The sequence below is a fragment of the Onychostruthus taczanowskii genome, unplaced genomic scaffold, assembly GCF_017590055.1.
Source record: "Onychostruthus taczanowskii isolate IOZ18803 unplaced genomic scaffold, ASM1759005v1 scaffold1, whole genome shotgun sequence".
Lineage (NCBI taxonomy): Eukaryota > Metazoa > Chordata > Aves > Passeriformes > Passeridae > Onychostruthus > Onychostruthus taczanowskii.
Genome location: NW_024496525.1, coordinates 4,344,324 through 4,360,978, shown reverse-complemented (window position 1 = coordinate 4,360,978; position 16,655 = coordinate 4,344,324).

The following is a 16,655-nucleotide window of genomic DNA, read 5'->3' as shown; positions in this document are numbered from 1 at the left end:
CCAATGGGTAGGCTTCTTAACTAAAGCTAGCATCAGCCAACTAGCCAAAGCTAGTCCTGGCCTAGGTAATCTGGAAGACCTTAGAGAAGTGCAAATGTAAGAAAACCACTGAATTGAGCATAGAGGCAAGACAAAGATATATGGAAACAGCCAACTCAGGGAGAACGCATTGAATGCATTCAAGTACATGACCAGTAGCTCTGGAAATACCTGCAAAGAGTGCCTTTACAGAAGCACACTGATCACTACGAACAAGTGAATGCTGACACAGAGTCCTTGATAAATATCCGAAAATGCTCAAGGCTTAAAAATACCTAACGACAAAGTTTCATGTTGCAGCAGGAAATGTAAAAGCTAGTTGCTGCTAGAACAGGAGTTTTTGCTCCAGTCAACTCCCAAGCTTAGAAAGCCCTGCTCCTACTTCACACTATTGGCTCTGGAACTCCTCTGGCAAAATGCTGAGCTCATTTGAGAGGCTGAAGCAACAGAAAACTACTCTTCTCCTTTTCCTGAGGAATTTCCAGGGCTGCCCTTCTGTAGTGGCATGCAGCCATTACCTCAGCTTGAGCCCAGTAGAGGGAATCTGACCATGGACAAGCAGCATTGTCCATAAGAGCTGTCTAAAGCATCAGTGCTCCAAGGGAAATGAGCATCAGAGGTGGAAATTCAGTGCACACTCCTGCACATGGATCATTACCCTCCACTGATCACACTACCAGAAAGTCACAGGGCTTTTCACCACCTTTTTGTAGGTTGTGTAGGTCTTCTAAGTTTACTGAAAGACCGCCAATTTTGAAAACTGAATTTTTTCCTTTCTTCACTCACATCCCTTTTTTTAAACACAAAAACTCTAGACATCAACCAAGCTATATGAACAATTCAAAATAAAATAACCAGAGTTTGACTTAGTCATTAGAGTTATTATGAGCCTTGCAAGCTTATTTACAGCAATTAAGAGCCCTGTGACTCACTTCTGGTGAATTATAACTTCTGACAGCAGAAGACAACTTCAAGGGTTCTACAGAGGATTTGAATACAAAAGTTCCTTCTGCATTGATGCTTATCCCTGTAGAAAATATTTCTGATGAGAAAAATTTCTCACTTAGGTGTGTTTCTCTTTTCCACTCAACTTGTATTACTTCTGTGACAAAAAGAAGACAAAATGTTCCTAATACAGCAACTGGGAATTTGCCTTGCTGAAAGCACTCTCATCTTAATTCCAGTGGTATCAAAGCAGCTTTCTGCCACCTGCTCCCCTTAAGCCAGCAGAGAAGGCAGACAAGTGTGAGCCTGGCACTTGAAGCACAGTGAGCATCTCAGCGGGTCTCAGGAAAGCTGCTCTAACCTGTGCCAAGGCAGAGTCATCCACGGAGCCTGATATTATCTCTGAATGTCTCTGTGCATGCATATTAGGTCAGGGTTAATTCCTCTGTTTCAGCAGCACATAAAACATGACACTTGCATAACACTGCAATTTTAAATGCTTTTGGTCTAGTAGAAAAAATATTTTTACAGGCACAAATCTTATTTAACCTCTTAATTTATATAATACCTTGGGAATTCTGAAACTCTGAAGATTATTACAAAGTGTTTCTTGAAACCTGAGAACCTAGAATAGAAAATCATACCAAAGCCAAGAGAAATGTATAGCCTTCAGCATCTCAAGGAGCTAGGGTGATTTAACTATAGGCCTCCCACATTCATGGTCTATGTGGCAGGTAAGGCATGACATGGCCAACAATAGAAAAAAAAATTGTGTAGGCCATGAAAAGCATTGAGTCTGCTCAGAGCAGAACATTAAATTAAGCTACCTGCACTGCCTCATGTGGCAGAGGATTCCAGACCTATGTGCCCAAGGCCAAAATTAGATCTCCTGGCCCTAGCCAGGAAGAGTCTGAGCTGGGGGAGCTGCATTCATTCAGAGACTCTAGCTTCCAGGGGCAGAGATCTGATGCAAGACAAGATTTCAGATGATCACCTCTCCCATAAACAGCTCCAGGAAGCTCACCCACAGCCTGCCAACGCAGCAGAGCACAAACCACTGCTGGTGCCCTCCCTGCAACACACACAATTTGTACTCTGCAACCCTTCCCCACGCAATAGACACATTGCAGAGACCCTTGCTTTGTATGATTCAAATCCACTAATTGTTGGTCTTCCCTCCTGTGTAGTTACACACATACTGAATGCATTTGTCAGCCAAGTAGTAGCAAGCAAACTGTGAACCACAAAAAGGTAAAATGTCCTGCACCAGTGCTGGGAACTGGAATGTTCATCCCACAGAGGAAATCATGTTGGCACAACTCCCTAAAAAGATTTCATTCCCATATACAAGAAAGATTCTGAAACCTTTCAGGGTTGATGCCTCAGCTGCCATGCCAGGACCCTGCCTACACAGCTGTTTTGGCTCAGCAGCCCCCTGGGCACACTGGGAGCTTCACAGCTAAGAGATCTAGGAAGCTGGAAGCAAAGGAATAGACCTAAGAACAGCCTAAGAACATCTAATGGGCATCTCATTCAGCTGCTGACCAGCCTAGGGGGTAGCCCCTGGCGAGTGGGAGAAGCCAGCAGTGTCCTGTCATCTCAGAATGATGGGTAGCCAGAGGAACAGGCCAGGTGGGTCAGCAAGGACAGCTTTCCAAGCAGGTTTCCATGAAGCAGGAGAACCAGCCAGCCCAGCAACACAGAACCCAATCAACATTTTTAAACAGAGAAGTGTTGCATCAGAAAACGTATGATCGGCTCTGTTCATCAGACACCGCTTCCTCACGTACGCTACATCTGGGAATGGGAAGGACCTGACTGCTGATAACACACTGCATATTTCCTCCTCCTCCTCAGAGATGATACACAAACAGCTGACAATGTGGACAGATATGTGGAGCATGGTATACCTTGTGCAACAAGTTGCTTACAGTAAAAAGAGGAGAGAGGAAATAAGATTTAAAATTATAATGTACCCCCTGCTCTTTGACCCTGTCATAAATCCTTTGTACATCTTAGACAAGTTGGTGAGAAATTTATTGTGAAATGGAAGTAGCTACAGCCAGTTCACCTGAGATCACAGAAACTGCTGCAAGCCAGAGGAAAGACAAAAAATATTGTAAAGAAAAAAAATTATTCTGTTGTTGTAGAATACACCTTCCATTTATGAACATAAACATTATACACCGAGAAATTGAGTGTATTCCCCATCAAGTATCTATATTTTGGAAGGCATCAGTTTACTCAAGGTCCAGAGAGCACCAAAAGGTCCACTAGTCATGGCACAGATCAGAAATGTGTCCCACCCTCTGAATTAATACTTTAAGGTGCCTCTCTTCCACATTGTTTAACCTTATGTGGCTCTGAATCAAATTAAATGAATGGTTGCATTACATTATTACAGATGCAGCTAAATGCTCGCCACTTGTCCCAAGCAAAACATTCTTCAGCTCTAGGGGGAATAACCTGGAAGTCAAAAAGTTAATTAATGGTTCCACATGGCACCAGGGACAGTCTGTAAGAAGCAGTGAGCAGGGCAGCTTAATTTTCGTTCAATATACTCATGTACTAGGAAGTCTATATTAATAACTCCAACAGAAGATACTATGGTCTCCATTGCAAAACCAAGAAACAAAGATACTGTAAAGCAATTTGATGCCTTCCTAAATAGGAGAACATCTCAACAGCTATTAACAGCCCATTTCATCCCCAGCATTTGAAAGAAGAACTGTACAGGTGAATCCATGCAAATCCATTTCAGACTCTCATGACAGATATATCTATTTGATATCTTAATTCTAGTTCTGGTCATGATCATTTGAGCTCCACTTCCTTCCTTCTGATATGTGTAGTCATCGCCATTATGTGGTCTGCCTGTGTCAGGACAGGGTTTAATGAAAAACATTCTAACAACAGAGCATCTTGGGGTTTTTATTGCTAGCTGTGTAGAGCTCAGCAGAAGTAAAACCCTCATCCCCTGCACTCTGTCTCCTGTCCCTCACCACTCCAGATTACTAAGGGGAGCTAGTCAAAATTCAGCCAGTTAAAAAACAACCCAGAGTAAAATGCTGAAAATTCAAAGCCATGTGTTTGCTGTTGGAAAAGATGTGCAAAAAGAGTAGGAGACATCTTCCTCATCTCCAGCTACTGGTAATTCACTAGTAGGTCTTGTGCTTAGACAATTCCAGCTTTCCTGCTATCCATTTAGGAGTTAACATATGCATTTAAAAAGCCAAAAGCTTTGATCTTCTCAGACACTTGCACACATTCCTCTCAGGAACAGTCTAATTGATATTAATAGGATAATTCACAGGTAAAGTGCTACCTCAGGTGCACCAGTGCATAATGAACTGGAGCACAACCAAACAGACAAAGGAATATGCACAAAACATCAGCCCATTTCCCCCTCTCTCCCCTCTGCTCCCTGTGAAAACCAAATGTATCATATTTTTTCATAGGTTTCATTATTGCTAAACTCCTGTTCCTCCTATTCTTTCATACGTGTTGGTGTTTGTGTTGGTGTTCATGCATTCTATTTAGACTAGAGATCTTTTTCAGAGCAAGTTCTACAGCTTTTCTGAGAACTTCTATCACTTTTAACAAATCACTCCTCTCTTGATTTCGCAGTACCACAGTGCCACAAATGTCAATAAATTCTATTTCTGATCTCGAAACCTGTGTTAAAGCTAAACTATGTATCTTCCCTCCTACACCTTCCTTTCACATGGTGACCCCTGACTTTTCTCAGCCTCCACACCACATTTCCCCACCATGTGATACCTAAATTTAAATTAAAACTGGATTATTCTCTTTTATGTGTAGCTCAATCAAACATGAGGAACTTGATTCAGGCATTACTGGGAAAAATGCATACATTGGGTAGGTCCAACTAAATAGCCATAGATGGCTTTTGTTTTTAAAATCTCTTTTTCTTCCATATTCAATATTTTCCTTATATATCAATATATATATATTTTAGAAACCTGTAGTTGACCTATATCCACAGGCAGTAATGGGCTCTGTGCTTCATAAAAAGCTTCAGATGAAGACACAAGACGCTCCTTATTTCAAGAAAACTTGCTTTTTAATCTAACAGTGTTAGAAACTAACACTGAAATGCCCTTGGCACTGATATACAGTGCACCTCTTCCAAAAAATATGGAGTACTAGAGCTTCCCAGATAATACCTTGCACAAGACAACACATAAATGTTTCCTCAGAAGGAGCCTTGGTTCCAGGGCCTAAGGTTCATAAAACCACAAGGGAAGGAAATACCCATCCTTCCCCTGTTTCACAGCTTTCTTCCCTGAGCAAACATTTGGAAGGCAGTTCCTGGAGACAAACCTTGAAGGATTTCCTCAGCCAGTTTCCATTTCTTATTGGTATTCCTACAGCAGAGGCACCAACCCCTCATTTGCATCTCATCTGTGTCAGAGGGTTTCAGTCTTTCCTGTTTATAGTTTATACACCATCATGGCAGCAGTGCCATTAGGATAATTACAGTAATGTTAGGACTCCCCTGCACACTACCAGGAGACGCTTTGTGTCTTAGATAATGAGGTCAGCAATTTCCAAGATCTGCAGAACAAGGACAAATTGTTTTGGCAATACGCCCAACTTACTCCCAAGCTTGACCTACAACCTTCCCCTACAGGAGACCCCATCTGCTCTTCTGCATTACTGCTCTTCTGCGTTTCTGCTTTAGGCTCTTCCTCCAGGATGAATCATACCATGTTTTATCCTCTTCAGAAGCTCCCATACTGAAGGCCACACCAGCAGAGAGGCCAATGGAACATTCTTCCAGTTAAGATAATCACAGAAGCAAGGGTGAGGGGGAAATAGAAGAAATCATAGGCCAAAATCATATCTGAGTAAGTTTTTCTAAATAAACTTCAGTGGAACCTACTTCTAAGCTGGTTTTGCATTGCAAGTAGCAAAAGGAAACACAAAATAATCTGCTATTCACAAATGCACACACAAATGGACTCACAGTCTTCCAAACCCTCCTGTTGCACTGTTGCTGCCTCTGCAAGGAACAGGACATCTCAGCTCCACTGTAGCTTGTGAGACCTGACAGTCCAGGCTTTATTTAGCATTTAATCTCAGGTCACATTCAAGGCCAGCCTAACACAGCTAATTCCTCAATTCATACCATTGCACTGAAATTCATACTGAGGCACCTGAATTTTCAGATCACCATGTTTCATAGACCTAATAATTCTAAACATGACTTGACTGTGCACTTAAATTGAAGATATGGCCCTCAAAATAGACATATTACAAGTGAATTCCTGGTCCAAACAGAATTGGTAGCGAAACTATCACTAAGAAATACACATCTTAAACCAGCGCTATCGCTCTCAGCAGCTCTGCAGAGAGTAAGCTCCAAACAAAGCAGAACAGCTGGCTTAGGGAAAGCATTGCAGCTACTTAATGTGCTAACCAGCAAAACAAAGCACCACGCACCCTCCGTGGGTGTTAAGCCATTGCCAGACATGTATGCTTCCTATAAAACAATCATCCAAGCCACATGGTCTACCGGGGTGTCAGCACAGGGCCTGCTACCCCAGGCTCACTTGCCACACTCACAGGAGAAACAGTGCACCCCAATACTTAGCACTGCAAGAGATTTTGCAGCCTTTTGACACACCCTGAGCCAGATATCATCTCCTTGGCTGAGGCTTGTACTGTATCTGTACACAACTGTTGCTCTCACTGTTGCTATAGCTGTACATTATGAAACTCCTTAAATGCGCAATACATCAGTTTTTGGCACAGCTCTCTTGAGCAGGTGTGTGGTGCAATGCATTCTTCAGAGCTAGCAGGGATTAAAAAGCATTTTGTGGGTCCCAGGAGATGCAGTTTATATCGCTCTGAGCACCATAAGGCCAAGTTTGCTCTATTCAGCAGAGACAAAGGCTGTTGCAAATTCAGATACACAAAGAAGGAGAAAAGAAGAACTATGACTGAAATTTAGAACGAGTTCAGCACAGACAAATTTTTAAATTTCCAACTTGCAACAAGATATCTTTTTAAGATAAAGCTTTCTATACAAGCATGTTCCAAAATGCAGACATTTGGAGAAAAAGTGCTTCTGGGCTAAATTTTTTCTGACTTATTCCAGGGAAGGTAAAGGAAGCTGAGAAACAGATGTTTTGCGTAAAATATCTTCCTAAAACTCTCCTACTGTGAAGCTTTTGTGACCTTGTCACTTTTGCTGAAGTGTCTCCTTAGATAACACCACATGATTGGGATACTTTGAAAACATGGAATTGCTAGGCTTTATTGCTAGAGGGTTTGGTGCCTTCAAACACAGTGACACCATGTGGCCAATCGCTCAGGATGGAAACAGCACTGATGAAAGGGCAGTGTACCATTTTCTCATTTTTCTTAGGCTTTACTGAATTTGTCTTAGGCATGCTTGAAACTATATTAACTACTGAGAGCAAACTAGGTTAGAATCTTCATCTGGACAGGTAAACAAAGCCAAAGCCAATGACCATTTTGGATTTCAACATATGTTCCAAAGTCTCAAGTTTGCAAAATTGTCCAGTAAAACCTATCTGTAAGTTCAGCAAGTAGACACCCATAAGAACAGTTTGCAAGTATGTCAAAACACCATATTCACTTGGCAGATTCAAGCAACTATGATTCAACATTCTCAAAAAAGTGCATCTGAAAGTCACACTTAAATATCTATGGTTTACTTCTGCAGTAGTATCACAAAACTTTGCAATTAATTTAGAAATTGGAGATATATTTGGCTTGCTGTCATGGCTTGTTTTTCTTTCAAATAGATGTAGTTACCCCCACTTATTTTTACAGATATTTCTGCACCAAGTATTTAAAGTCACAAGTGGGAATATTGCTGCTAGGAATGGTCTCGGTAGATTTGTTCTCACTCTGCATTATATAATATGGTGACTGATGTGATGAATCATCTCTCCCTAACGCATCTCTCCCTTTTTTCCAAATGAGGTGCTGCACATTGGAAAGGTTCAGCTTATGACAAATGGTAAGAATGGGCAGATCTCTTTGAGAGACCCACAAGCACAGAGGCAGGCAAATAGGCAGATGAAAACTGAATACAGAATACCCCTCAAACAGAAAGAGAAAAATATATTAATTAGCTCTTCACAGGGAACATATTCACTCAGTAGGACTAATGCTCATCAAGAAATGTATATTTTGAGGCAGTGTTCAGAACACCTTGCTCTCAAGGGCAGAGAGGAAGTGAAAAATACAACAGTATGACTCCCTGTTTCACAGGCTTTGCAAAGTCATTGTGCCATCAATGCTGCCTTTTTTGCTGATTAGTTAGATAACGTGCTGGTGTCATTTTTCCATTCCATATTGAACTCCTGGTGAGCAATTTATGCCAATACTATCACAGTGCATCTGAATGTAAATGAAATAGGTTAGTTTGAAAGGTGATCTAAAAGGATTTTCACCTACATATATAATAGTTTCACCCACATACATAGCAGTTAGAGCCTAGGAAGCACCAGCTAGTCAGACACAGGGCTTTCTGACTGTTCGAAACAGGAATTTGAGTTGAGGAAGATCACTGACCTGACTCTTCAAATTTTGCCACGCTGACTGGTGAGATTATGCTGCCATCTTGTGACCTGTAAATTTTACTCAGCTGCAGGTGACAGACTTTTTCTCCTAGACTGGGAGGACAGTGCACATGATCTCCCTGGTACAGAGGTGCAGTAATGATGCTTTGAGCAGCCAAGCCTTCTTTTGTATTCAGACCCACATTGTCTCTGCTTAGCTTTCTTATCTGTCTCCCATGGGCTGCACCCTTCAATGTCAACATGGTTGCTAAAGGAAGTGCTGTGCATGGACAGGCCAGAGTAGAGCTGACCCTGCAAAGGAGATGAAGTCCACAGTTTAAAGGACTAGAGGTTTGTAAAAACTCTAAAGAACTAAAGAACATCCCCCTGCTGCCAAGAGAATCATATGTGCTGGAAAGCAAAACACAAACTTAGCCAGCAGTAAAAAATTACAGTATACACTGAAAAAAATATTTAAAAGACATATTCTTTACAGCTGGGAAGCATTATTATAAATTATTACATAGTTTTGTATATTGAGGATAAAATTTTCCTCTCCATCTTCTCAAGTGTAAAGTTTGTATACTCATAGCAACATTTGTCTTGCTTGAAAAAAATGGTGTTACAATTCACTGTATTCTGAATCTAAATAGGGTTGTCCCATCCGGTCACATTAAATAAAATAGCTGTATGTCAAAAGGATACACTGTTCCCTGAACAATACAGGCTTCAGCTGTGCAATGACTGCTTACCCAGCATTCTGAAATACCTGGAAAAAGGTTAGTGTGGCTGCAATCACATTGAAAAGCAAGCTGGGATCCCCTCTCCTAGTAATGCCCCGTTCTTTCCTTATACCCCAACCACATGTGTTTCCATCAGTGTGTACTCCCACAGCACTTCTGAACTGAAGACACGGAATCAAGCCTTGAAGTGCTGGGAATACGAAATGCATGGCAAGGCAGGAGCAGGCACATACCAGGAACAAGCAGGTTTGAGGGCCCTGAGCCAATAAGGCAGCTGCTCTGAGCTCAGACACATTGCTTGGGAGAGCCCACAGACAGCATGCACAGCTAAAAGGTTCCCTCAACACCTCTACCTGGAGATAAACCATCAGTCTTTCCTCTCTACCAAAGCCTCAACCACCATTACACACCCAAATCATATTTCCTTTCAAATCCTTCCTTGCCAAAGGAAACCAAAGCATCCTGCACTCAGTTTCTGATCAGAGTTTCCAGTATATACTGTATTTTCTTCAGGATATGGCATAGAAGAATAAGAGCTCCCAACTAGCCACTGAATGTTATGTTTATCCATACAGTAAACAATGATTCTAGAATATGGAAAGAGGAAAAATGAATCTCTATACTCACCCAGCATCCATTTCTGTAACATGTTGATCACTTTGGCACCAATCTAATATTCGTAGATGTGTAAAATCCCATTGATAACAATCTCAGGTCCTTCAGGATATGTGTCATTTTTTTCTCATAGTAATCTCATGGTCAAAAATCTTGGAGGCAATGTTCAGGACTCCACCTAGTGAGCTAAAACAAGAAGTCTTTAGAGAAGGCAGATATTGCTAAAGAGACCCTTCCTTTCCTCTGACAGGGGTAGAAGACCAGCTTAAGACAGCAGAAGGTATTCTGTTGTCAGAAAACCTTTATGAATCCAGACTATGTTCAGGGATTGCTGATGTTTTTAGTACTATGGATGTAAGTCAAGGATACATTGGAAATCCATAGCTGGCAAGGATACACCCTTTTTCTCTTGCAAACTTAATCCACATACAGAAACGTACAGCCACATATTAATGAAAGAGGTAATGTTTCCCTATAGAAATCCTTGTCATATCAGCATTTGCATCTCCCTATTCTTAAAGACCAGTTCCAGACATACCTGATATTTTATTTTTAGATGGAATCTACCTCTGCAACAAGAGTCTGCCATTTCTTCCTCATTTCACAATGAGGGCTTAAGAGCTACCAGAAGCATTGAGCAAGCCCTTCTGCCCTGAAGCAAATACAATCTTTAAATCTTTCTAATACATAATCTCCTCTCTCTTGCAGTAATATATCAGGCTCTTCTTCTACTGATACAGTCTGCTCCCAGAATGGATTCAGGTTGCAGCAGCAATCCAAACAGTCAGTGGATTAACAGAGGAGTGAAGTCCATATCAGTGCTAAGTGAAGCATGTTGCAGTTTGAAAGGCTACGAATCAAACAAAAGCCTGAGATCTGATAATTAACAAATTTTCTTTCAACCTGTCTCACACAATAATCTGATCACCTGTATTACAAGAGATACAGAACTCATTTTGCAAAGTTTGTTGAGATTAAGAACCCAACATAAGGCTGGAATTCTTCTAAAGAGAGACAAGAGGAAAGAAAGTAAACCAGAATTCAGGAAACCTAGTGGAGGAAAACAAACTAAAATAGGTGGAGAATAAAACAAAAGATCAGGAAAAAATAAACTGCAGAAGCTCAGACCTCTGGTAGTCTGGAGGCAACTGCAGAAGAGAATTTTTGTTTGGTTTATGGCTCTTGCCTGAAAGTGGAAGTAGGTACCTGCTGTGCCTGCTATTTCTATGGTACTGGCAGAAGACAGAGCTGAGGGTGCTGCAGAATTGCCAGCCAAGCAAACAGCATCATGACATCTAAGCTCATCAATTCATCCCCTATTTCAGAGAAAGATTTTTTAGATTATTATTGGTTTTTCAGGAAACAGAGCTTTTTTTTCCTTCTGTTTTCAGCAGAGAAGTCTGTTTGGAGGCACACAGCCACATACTACCACTTTCAGAGGCAAAAAAATATTGAAAACATCCTTAAATATGCTTTCAGATTTTAGACCTCTTCAGTGGAAACCTAAAACCCTAGAAGAAAACTCTTGTAAAAGATAAAAGTATTCCTGACTGTGTCCCCATGGAATCTCTCACTGGAGAGCTGGGCACTGCAGGAAGGAGAAACCATCCTTACCATCCACAAACACTCACCTGCTCCCAGAAAAACTGCATTTCACACACTAAGTAACATTCTATCTAGAATCTCCTTGACTCTGGGATCTGTACATGTGGTGACCCTCAGAAAAATCACTCTCTGTTTTTCAGGTGTAGCAGGAGGCTCTGTCCTCCAGGAACACCACCTCATGAGGAGAATTCTGCACTGTTCTACAGACAGAATTGCAGCAAAGTGGCTGAGACATGCACAGGCACTGCTCAAGTAACAACCATATGAACAGCCTGCTCAGAGGTCACAAAAGAGACGTGTTTTACTACATGTGTGCTACGTGAAATGACCCTGTTGCCAAACCTGGCTAAGAGCTGGAAGAGCTGCAGAGCGTACACAGGATTTATGAGACTAACCTCTGGAATCCCCTCAGAGCCCAGGAAATTGCATTCCTTTGAGATCTGGACTGATGTTCATTGACAATGCAAAATTATGTTCTTCTGCAGGGAGAAGAAAAGCAAAGCAAAAGCACTGGAAAGCCAAAGAGCCTTATGTGGAGAACTGAGAGGAATGAAGAAGGACAAAAACAGTCTTAAAACTTCTACTCTCCTCTCAACCCAGCTGAAGGGAGAACCTGCACACACAAAGTACTGGGAGCAAACTACTTAAAAAGCCAAATGTTCTAAAAAGTTCAAGCTATCTTTCTTAAATATGTGATTTGAAAGGTAGAATGGTATTACCTGCCTTAGCCCATCATCATCCTCTGTGTGGTGTCTGTTATAAGGCTAATAAGGCATACAGAAGTTATAAAAATACCAGAAAGCAAGTGGAACAAGCAGCAAATGAAGCAGAGAGAGAAGACAGCTCTGGTCTGAGTATGACTGAACTTCCACTGCATGGTAACTATTAGGCACCAGCATTCTCTCAGGCTCTGCAAGGAGATGAATGTGTTTGGCTTTTTCCAAGCAGTTCTTTTGCTAGTGGACAGTATTTTTTAGGCTACACAAAACACACCTTAGTAGCCAGAGACAACTGGGGAAAAAAGGGAGAAAGGTTATGTTTACATCTGGTCTTCCTCCCTCCTCTTTTGGGCACCATATTCCAGATGAATCAAGGGAGACACAGACAAGGCACAGCTTAAGCCATATATCCTAAGGAAGTTAATTACCAAATGACTAACTTTGCTTTATATTATGTGAAAGGTATTATTTCTTGGTGAAATAAAGCTCTCATGAAATGAGCTCTCATGTCATGAAGAAAACAACAAGATTTCAAAACCTATTGGTCTCATGTGGAATAAAATGTAAGCCTTTTTCCTGAACCCGTCATAAGCACTAATGTACCAATAAACAACAATCTGCTGACCAGAACACAAGTCTGGGAAATGGGAGAAGCTTCTCAGGCAAAGCCAAGGCATGAGTTTCAGCCTTCTAAACCCATGGAGAACCCCAGCTTTTAGGTTAATGGCTATTTCAAGGAGACTTTTATCACCAGTCCTTAAGAGGATAAAATGGAGTTATGCAACTAAATGTTAATCTTCCCCCCAGTGGGAGAAAAACTTTTTTTTAATACCTTTCTTACCTCATGACTCTCTAGCAACTAGAGAACAAAAAACTACATTGTTTTCAAGTCTGAGGAGTGACTGGAAAATCTGAATGGAATCAGCAAGAGATAAAATAAATAAAATTTGTTCCTCGGTTTCTACATTGACCTCAAAGTGAAGGAAGTTGAGAAAATTTCTATAACCTGTCACTAGAGCTTCAGTAATGGAAAGCATTTATTACCTCTCCATAAAAGCATTCATTCTCAATGTTCCAAGACAATAAGTGTACTAATAACGATTGATTGCAAAACCTCTTAATTGAGAAAGCAAACAAAACACAGGTTTCAGTGACTTGTTTGTAAGTAGATCCTGTGTCCTGTGTTAGGATTCACCCTGTGGCTGAGTAGTGGGCACTGTGCAGAGCCCTGGAATCCCAGAGCAGGCAGGGCTCATGCATGCTCACCTCTGGCACTGCACAGTGAAACCATCTGGTTTGTGAACATGAGCCATGGTGCTTTCACTTGTACATGTCTGTCTTCTGCCAGAAGGAGATTTCTGCTGGAGAACCTACATTCTACAGGGGAAAAAAAAAAAAAAAAAAAAAAAAAAAAAAAAAAAAAAAAAAAAAAAAAAAAAAAAACCACACAAAAAAACACCCAAAAAAAAACAAACAAAAAAAAACACACCATAAAAAATCCCACAAAAAAACCCAAAAAAAACCAAAAAACCCAAAACCACCAAGTTACAACAAAATGGATTTTTTAAATCATATAATATCTCTGCTTGGAAGTGACCCATAATTTTTTGGTTTTCCTTTGCTTTTCACCCCCCATTCCTCACCTCCTTTCCAACAGACATTTATATATGCCCATGCACTCACATACTTCCCTTTATGAGGGGGAGAAATTTAAGAATTGATACTCCTGGAATGCACACTTTATCTTTCTTTTCTTTGTATGCACAATTTACATCTCTATTTAGGTTAATTTTTGATTTGTCTAGGTGGGTTACAGTTTTGATTTTACAGAAGCAAAACTGTTAAAGATAGAGCAAAAAAAAGAAAGCAGACATTATATGCTCAGGTGAGGGAAGACAGCCATAGAAAGAACAAGATTCCCCAGAAGGCTTGAAAGAGCAGAATTGCCCCTATACAGTGCTGATCTAAATGGAGACTAGGAGGTCTCAGCTTTATAGGGAATGGTATACAGACTGCCATGGAAGCAGTAAGTGCTGAGCTGTTTAGTGATTCAAAGATATTTCCACCAAAAAGTACAGACCACTGACCTCCTTTTCTTCCACTACAACAGTAGTGATGTTGTTAGGTATCAAAGTAGCTTTCCTGAGTCAAGACGACATATCTCTGATCTGAAATAACCCAGAGATGAGAGACTGGCTGGAGTCAAAGCACTGTGCAGCCAAAAATAATCCGTTTTGAATTAGTGCTGGATGTTTGAGGATGTCAGTGTGACACTGTCCAGGGACAGACTCATGTAGATGGCAGAGGATTATTGATTCAAAACTACCTTGCTGAACTCATAGCATATGAAAATGATAGCCAGGCATTTGAACTCCCTGTTCTAGATGAAAGCAGAGATATGCACATGCTCTGTTCCTGTCCATTTCCTTTGAACCATCTATCCAGCTCATCTCTTATCTGACACCCGTATTTCACAATTTTCACTCTACTGTCAAATACCTGACTCCTTCAGGATCAGGTCCACTGTAAACAGGGGCAGCACACAATGAGCTGCCAAGCACTCACTTCACTGGATACAGAAATGGATTCACAATTTACAATCAGCTGCACTAGTTGTTAAAGACATAATCAAAAACTGTACTAGTTTCTTACTTCTCTTGGCACAGTATGGCTCACCCCTGCTTCTCCTGATAACCCCACACATGCTCCTGCTGTTTCCTTCTTTGATCCAGCAAAACATTTTAATCTTCTTTTTGTTCTATTTTGTTTTCCACAGGATTACCTCTTAGATCACTAACCAGAAAAAAGGCATGACTGTCCCTCTGTGCAGCAAGTTTTTAAGTACTCTTAAAAGAGTTTAAAAAAACGTAAAACCACACCTTTTACTGAAGTGATTTTAATGTAAACATAAATTCCCAGTATAAACATAAAATGTTGAAAGTTCAGCAGCTTAAGTAATTGAAAAGAAACAATCTTAAATAAATAGAAGATAACTAATTTAATTATTTTTCTCTAAGTGCTATCCAGAGTCGGGGTACAAACATTTTAAGGTTTAATGCAAATTTTGCACAGACAATTTTTTAAGACTCAGCATTTCTAATTTTTGTCCTCAACAATGAAAAATAGCAGGAATATTTTGCAGTAAATGCTGCAAGGAGCACTAGTTCATTGGAAATATTAATCTTTCTTCTCCCCAAACCTAAACAAAGCATCACTTTCTCTGTGCTTAACACTACATTTGGATCAGACTCCATTTCTGAATAATATGTACATACCCCTAAAAAGTGCAGAATAGTGATTTTTTTAATGATATGGTAGAATTATAATTTTTTTAAGCAAAATACTAATATAGAAAAAATTTTACTATTTTTATGTTGTCATTAAACACTGGTCTTATCCCACAGCTTGATAACAAATGATGTGGTAATGTATTAAAGAATTGACTAAGCTTTGAATTTAAAAAAAAAAATCTTTAGACTTTCAAACACACACAGGGAAGAGAAAACAGAAGTGGAGAAAAGTGACTCCTAAATTACACCACACAACATATATTCTCATCTTTCACCTCATTCCTCTTCTGTGGCTATGAAACAACCTTGCTTGCAGAAGCCACCCAGTCACTGTTTACCTGAAGAAGCTCCTAGGCTCAGAGAAGGACATTTGCATTGAAATCTTTTGCTCAGCATAATCCTTATTAAAATTCCACTGAAGTCTCAAATACCCACTACTTCTGCAGAGACAGCCACTTTCTCAAAGATGTTTCTGCACCTGTGGTTCACTTTTTGCTAATAAAGGCCTTTTGACTACTTTCATTCTGCAGTTTCCTTTAAGTTATACTGTACATGTATCAAAATGCTTCAGGGTCAGTTTTCAATGCAAAGATGGAAAATTGCAAAGAATGTATTGGACAAATCAGCACTCTCCATTTTTGCCTGATTCCATGGTAGCTAGGGAAATCATCCTGCCCTAAAAGAGCATTGCAAGACATACTGTTCCCGTATAGTAAACTTGTTCATAGCAGCTTACATGAGGGGTTATTCTCAGTTCTTAAGAGGCTTGTCACAAGCTTTTCTTGTTCTCAAAATAGAAATGTAGTACAGAGCTAAACAGTGGATGACTAAGAATAAAGATGAGATCTTTCAGTTCAAGCTAGTCCTTTGATACTCTATTTTATCTGAAGCACTTTTCAATTAAGCAGATTACAAGCACAGACTTTCCCATCCAATTTCTATTAGATTTATCAGTTGTGCTTGGCAGAGGAGCTCTTGCAGCTAAAGGTCTATTATCTTTAATTAAATAATAACTTTCACATTGTTCTTGAATAATGTCTGTATTCAGCAGGCCTGGAGAGACTATATAAAGCACTCTGACTCAACAGCCTGCAATTAGTAGAATATTGTCTTGAAAAAAACCTGTGATCTTAGCCCTAC